The sequence below is a fragment of the Somniosus microcephalus genome, unplaced genomic scaffold, assembly GCF_052327205.1.
Source record: "Somniosus microcephalus isolate GS21.2 unplaced genomic scaffold, FLI_Smic_1.0 unresolved_chr4, whole genome shotgun sequence".
NCBI classification, from domain to species: Eukaryota; Metazoa; Chordata; class Chondrichthyes; order Squaliformes; family Somniosidae; genus Somniosus; species Somniosus microcephalus.
In genome coordinates this window covers 14556927-14563276 of record NW_028225182.1, presented here as the reverse complement: position 1 = coordinate 14563276, position 6350 = coordinate 14556927, and the positions used below count along the sequence as shown (strand labels likewise).

The 6350-nt window shown below is 43.2% G+C and overlaps 1 non-coding gene across 1 annotated transcript; it reads left to right on the top strand.

Annotated features, from left to right (window-relative positions):
• The first annotated feature begins 5485 nt into the window (after positions 1–5485).
• trnak-cuu (transfer RNA lysine (anticodon CUU)) lies at positions 5486–5558 on the top strand. The gene has a single exon. It is a non-coding gene; the product is annotated as a tRNA-Lys (tRNA).
• Positions 5559–6350: the final 792 nt, after the last annotated feature.

Here is a 6350-nt window from a genome sequence, read left to right as displayed (position 1 = left end):
AGAAAGCTGGCTGTACCAGGACCAGTTGAAATGCATCCTAGGATGCTGAGGGGAGTAAAGGTGGGAATTACGGAGGTACTGACCATAATCTTCCAATACTCATTGGATATGGGGTGGTGCCAGACGTCTGGAGAATCGCAAATGTTACACCCTTGTTGAAAAAAGTGTATAAGGTTCAACCCAGCAACTACACGCCAGTCAGCTTAACGTCGCTAGTGAGGAAGCTTTTAGAAAGGGTAACCCTGCACAAAATGACCAGTCACTTGGACAAGTGTGGATTAATTAAGGAAAGTCTGCTCGGATTTGTTAAACGCAAATCGTCTTTTCCCAACTTGATGAGGTGAAAGAGAGGGTTGATGAGGGAAATGCAGTTGATGTGATGGACATGGACTTCCAAAAGGCATCTGATAAAGTGCCACGTAACCGGCTTGCCAGTAAAGCTGAAGCCCATGGAATAAAAGGGACAGTGGCAGCATGGATGTCAAATTGGCGAAGTGACAGGAAACAGAGAGTAGTGCTGAACTGTTGTTTCTATGAATGGAGGAAGGTACACAGTGGTGTTCCCCAGGGGTCGGTACTAGGACCACGGCCCTTCTTGACATATATTAATCATTTGGAGTTAGGTGTCCAGGGCACAATTTCTAAATTTGCAGATGGTACAAAACTTGGAAGTATAGTGAGCAGTGAAGAGTATAGTGATAGACTTCAAGAGGACATGGATCGGCTGGTGGAATGGGCGGACATGTGGCAGATGAAGTTAAAAACAGAAAAGTGCGAATTGATACATTTTGGTCGGAAGAATGAGGAGAGGCAATATAAACTAAAGGATACATTTCCAAAGTGGTTGCAGGAACAGAGATACCTGGGGGTGTATGTACACAAATCGTTCAATGTGGCAGGACCGGTTGAGAAATCAGTTAAAAAGCTTACAGAATCCGGGGCTTTATAAATAAAGGCGCAGAGTACAAAAGCAAGGAAGTTATGATGAATCTTTATAAAACACTGGTTCGGCCACAAATGCAGAAATTATGTGTTCCAGAAAATTTTATCCTGTGCAATAACTGGTCCCATTAAATTAAACAAAAGTTGCCCCAGATTCCTGGTGACATAAGCAAAGAACATTTTAAACCAGACTCCTGAAATACAATCGGCCTGGAAAATGCGATCGGAAACTCTCCGCTGGCTAATGCCTCCGAATCAAAAAACCAATACGACTTACCTGGTGTCACCAGAGCTTCGGACTCTTGCTGCCCTGGGCCTGCTGGCATACGCCTGCATAAAGGCCCATGGATCCCAGGGGCGCACACGGTTCGCAAGCCTGTGTGTCCCTGTGCACCAGTCGCTGAAGGTAAGCATGCAGGTGCAGCAGGCGGTTAAGAAGGCAAATGGTATGTTGGCCTTCGTAGCGAGAGGATTCGAGTACAGGAGCAAGGATGCCTTGCTGCAGTTGTGCAGGGCCTTGGTGAGACCACATCTTGAGTATTGTGTGCAGTTTTGGTCGCCTTATCTGAGGAAGGATGTTCTTGCCATGGAAGGAGTTCAGCGAATATTCACCAGGCTGATACCTGGGATGGCAGGAATGACATATGAGGAGAGACTGGGACGATTGGGCTCGTACTCGCTGGAGTTTAGCAGAATGAGAGGGGATCTCATTGAAACTTATAAAATTCTGACAATACTGGAAAGACTAGATGCAGGAAGGATGTTCCTGATGGTCGGGGACTCCAGAGCCAGGGGTCACAGTCTAAGGATAAGGGGTAGGCCATTTAGGACAGACATGAGGAGGAATTTCTTCACCCAGAGAGTGGTGAACCTGTGGAATTCTCTACCACAGAAGGCAGTAGAAGCCAATTCATTAAATATATTCAAGAAGTGGTTGAATATATTTCTTAAGGCTAAAGGGATCCAGGTGTATGGGGAGAAAGCAGTGATGGGGTACTGAAATTGGCTGATCAGCCATGATCGCATTGAAAAGCGGAGCAGGCTCGAGGGTCCGAATGGCCTACTCCTGCTCTGATCTTCTATGTTTCCATGTTTCATCCCTGGGATCACATGGGCCAGACCAACCAATCAAAAAGGGGGATTCCTATGAGGCGAATTGGGATTCCATTTATGTACGGAATCCCCATAAGCACATTAGAAATCTCCAAATAAAGAACATTTCACACCACGGAAATAAAATAAATGGTCAATTGTTCAAACGTAATGAAATTAATTAAAGATTTAAAATATAATTGAAATTTATGAAATATAAATTTGAACATTTTAAAGCAGGCCAGAATTTAGCCAAAGTAATTTTAAATGTATGTATGTTTATATCATTAAAAAAATATGTTATAATCAACCGACAAAAAATTGTGTTGCACAATGAAGGAATTGCTAACATGTTTGCTGGGTGACAGTCAAACTTTAATAGCCTTTTTTATAGAATCAGAGATTTATGACAGACGCCGATTTTTCACTTCAATGTTATCGTAGTGTAGTGGTTATCACGTTCGCCTCACACGCGAAAACTCCACGGTTCGAAACCGGGCAGAGACGTTTTGTAAATCGTGTTCATTTAAATAGTAGAAAAAATGGAACAATTCGCATTTCTAATGCAATGTAACAAAATCCTGTTACATTTGTGTTTCTCTGTGCAGTCCTGCACTCAATCAAAGCACTACAGTGTCACTCGCTCACTCTCATTTCCAGCTCTGACCATGCAGACAGTCCCTCTCAAAGCTGCACATTCCGGCTGCTATCAGTTGAATTGTGAAAGATTATTCAAGGATCCTGCAGCTATACCTCGGTTCACAACAGCAGATCGAAGCCGCGTTTCTGCAAAATACAAACCATGTTTTCCAGAATTCCAAGGTGTATAAGGAACTCAATCATTAAAATCCCTTTCATTAACCACAGGATTTCAGGAAATTTCCTATGATTCTATAAAAACTTATTAAAGTTTGACTGTCATCCGGTATACATGTTAGCAATTCCTGCAGTGTGCAACAAAATGTTGTGGGTTGATTAATGATAATAGAAACAATTATGAAGTGCCTCACAGACTTCAATGATCCCTTAATACCGTTGGTTAACTAAAATCTATCAATCGCAGGTTAAAATGAGCAATTCATGTTGCATCTTTGAAAGAGCTATCCAATCAGTCCCACTCCGCTGCTCTTCCCCCATAGACCTGCTGACACTCCTGCCAGTGGAAACTGTTTCCCCCATAATTTTGATCACCTCTATTAAATCTCCCCTGACCAGTGATTAATGGAGTTCAACGCGGGCAAGTGTCAGGTCATTCACTTGGGGCCGAGCAAAGATCGGTCAGTGTGTGGTCTGAAAACATCATGTGAGAGAATAGGTTTTTTTTCTGTGAAATAGCCGGTCCCGTTAAATTTAACAATTGTTGCCCCAGATCGCTGCTCTCTCAAGCAATGAACATTTTAAACCATTCTCCTAAAATGCAATGTGTAAAATGAGATGTGGGTTAAAAGTTCAGGAGATGCAAAGAGCAAAATAAATGAATGAAGTTTCGACTGTCCCTCAGTAACCATATTATCATGTCTTTCATTCTGCAAAATAAAGTTACCGGTTAATTAATGGTGATTAAAGCAGTTCTTATTTATTCACATTAGATGCATGTAATTAATTTAATAAAATTACATCGCATTCATGAATAAAAAACGGTGATACCAAAATTTCTTCACTAACTGGGAATCGAACCCATCTCGCAGCGCTGATAGGAATACGTTATTGAATAATTTTGTGATGCCCTCTAAAAATGTCACAGTGCTAAATTAAAATCACTGCTATAATGTGTTTTGTTGTTGAAGAAGGGGATTGAAAATGACAATAAAAAGCCCAAACTGCGCCCGCAGTGAGACAGAGTTCCAAATTAGAAAGAAGTTGGTGCTGCGAAGTAACCGCTGAGCGAAAGCTGACACCGGTTAAAGAACGAGAAACCGCTCAATATAAAGGATGAGCTCACAAACACCAGACGCAGTGCAGTCTGGTCAACGACAAGCCCCTCCTTCCTTATTCAGAGACATGAACGGGAGTCAGACGCCACAAACTTTAATTAAAAGCACAAACACGAGTAACATTTACTTCCAGATCTTTACTGTTAAAATGATATCACTTTTTTACAATTCGGGCTGCGTAGAATCTGAAAATCAGCACCATGGGATTTGATGTTCACTGCTGATTCTATTTTCCTGTTCAATATGACAAAAGTTGGCCCAGATTCCTGGTGTCATCAGCAATGAGCACTTTAACCCAGACTCCTAAAGCACAGTGTGTAAAATGAGATATGGGTAACAGTTAACATGCAAAGCAAAAATAAAGTGATTGAAGTATCGACTCTCGCTCAGTTATCATTTCTTTAATTGGGCAAAAGAATATTATCGGGTAATTAATTATGCTTTTCCGTGAAAGCAACATAAAAGTTGAACAAAAATAATTCTCCCAACATGGGGCTCGAACCCACGACCCTACAATTAAGAGTCGCGGCCGACTGAGCTAGCCGGGCTGGAGAAGCTGATACGTTCTTGTCTTTGATTGCAGCCAGGCGCCTAATGGCTCGGCCCCAGGATAAACCACGAACCAGGTTCTCCTTAATTCCAAGGTGTGTAAGGAAATCAAGCATCAAAAGCCCTTTCATTAACCACAGGGATTCAAGCAATTTTCTGATCGCAAAGTGCTTTCTCACCTTGTCAATATCTCTCGTCTATTTGCCGGTGTTTCCCGATTCTGCCTGTCTCTCTGGCGCTGTTTATTCTGTGTGACCACCTGCAGGTTGATTTTGAGCGAATACCTGTGCTTGTGTCTTGTCACATTAAATAAATGAGGAATTGTGGCGCTTCTCTCCCTGACACTGGGGAAAGAGTGAGACAGTCTTTGGAGCAAGTGTCTGGTTATTGTGAAATGGCAAAGAAAACAATAATTCTGGAATTACCCAGAAGAATAGTGACCCCGACGTGATTTGAACACGCAGCCTTCTGATCTGCAGTCAAACACTCTACCGTTGCGCCACGATGTCTTACAATTTGGACAGCGCTGTTTTATATACACACGTTCCACAAACACTGTTTCATTCCTCCTGCCTTCTCCTGATTCCTCAGTGTCATGCACAGAAGCGCCTGATGCCCTCATTTGTTTAACGTAACAAGCAGACACAAACACAGGTATTCCTTCAAAATCAACCCGCAGGTGGCCACAGACACAATAAACAGAGCCAGAGAGAAAGACAGAATCGGGAATCTCCGGGAAATAGACAAGAGATATTGACAAGGACTAAAGCGCTTTGCGATCAGAAAATTGCCTGAACCCCTGTGGTTAATGAAAGGGATTTTGCTGCTTGAGTTCCTTATACGCCTTGGGCTTCTGGAGAACTTGTTTCGTAGTTTGCAGAAACGCGGCTCAGACATGCTGTTGTGACCGGGCCGGAGCCACCAGGTACCTGACTGCAATCAGCGACAATGAAATACAATTCCAACAGGCCCGGCTAGCTCAGTCGGTAGAGCATGAGACTCTTAATCTCAGGGTCGTGGGTTCGAGCCCCACGTTGGGCGGTATTTATTTTGTTAAACGTTTATGTTGCTTTCAAAGTGTCAGTAATTGAGCGATAACCTTGTTTTGCACAATGAAAGAAATGCGAACTGAGAAAATGCTGCAGATGCTGGAAATCTGAATTGAAACAGAAAATGCTGGAGATACTCAGCAGGTCAGGCAGCTACTGCGAAGAGAGAAACAGAGTTAACGTTTCAGGTCGATAACCTTTCGTCAGAACTGGAAAAAAGAGGTAATGGAACAGATTTTTAAGCAAGTGTAGGGGATTCTATGAGATCATGGCTGATCTCCTGCCTCAATTCCATTCACCGGCCCTAACGCCATATCCCTTGATGCCCTTACCAGTCAGAATTCTACCGACTTCTGTTTTGAACATACCCAATGACTGAGCCTCCACGGCCCTCTGGGGTAGAAAATTCCAAAGATTCACCACCATCTGTGTGAGGAAATTTCTTCTCCTCTCAGTCCTGAATGACCTAACCTTCATCCTGAGGCTGTGGCCCCTGGTTCTAGACTCCCCAGCCAAGGGAAACATTCTCCCAGCATCCAACCGATCAAACCCTGTAATAATTTTGCATGCTTAATGAGATCCCCTCTCATTCTTCCGAATTCAAGAGATTGCAGGCCTAGTTTACTCAATCTCTTCTCATACGAGGTCAGTGACAGTCTTGCAAATGGTGACTTGATATTCGGTAGTGTGGTCATGGTCCAGGCGGAGGTAGGAGGAGGTGTTGGAGAGTTGGCGTACAGCTTCCGCTAGGTAGAGGTCGGTTCGCCAAAAAGCAACAGCTCCA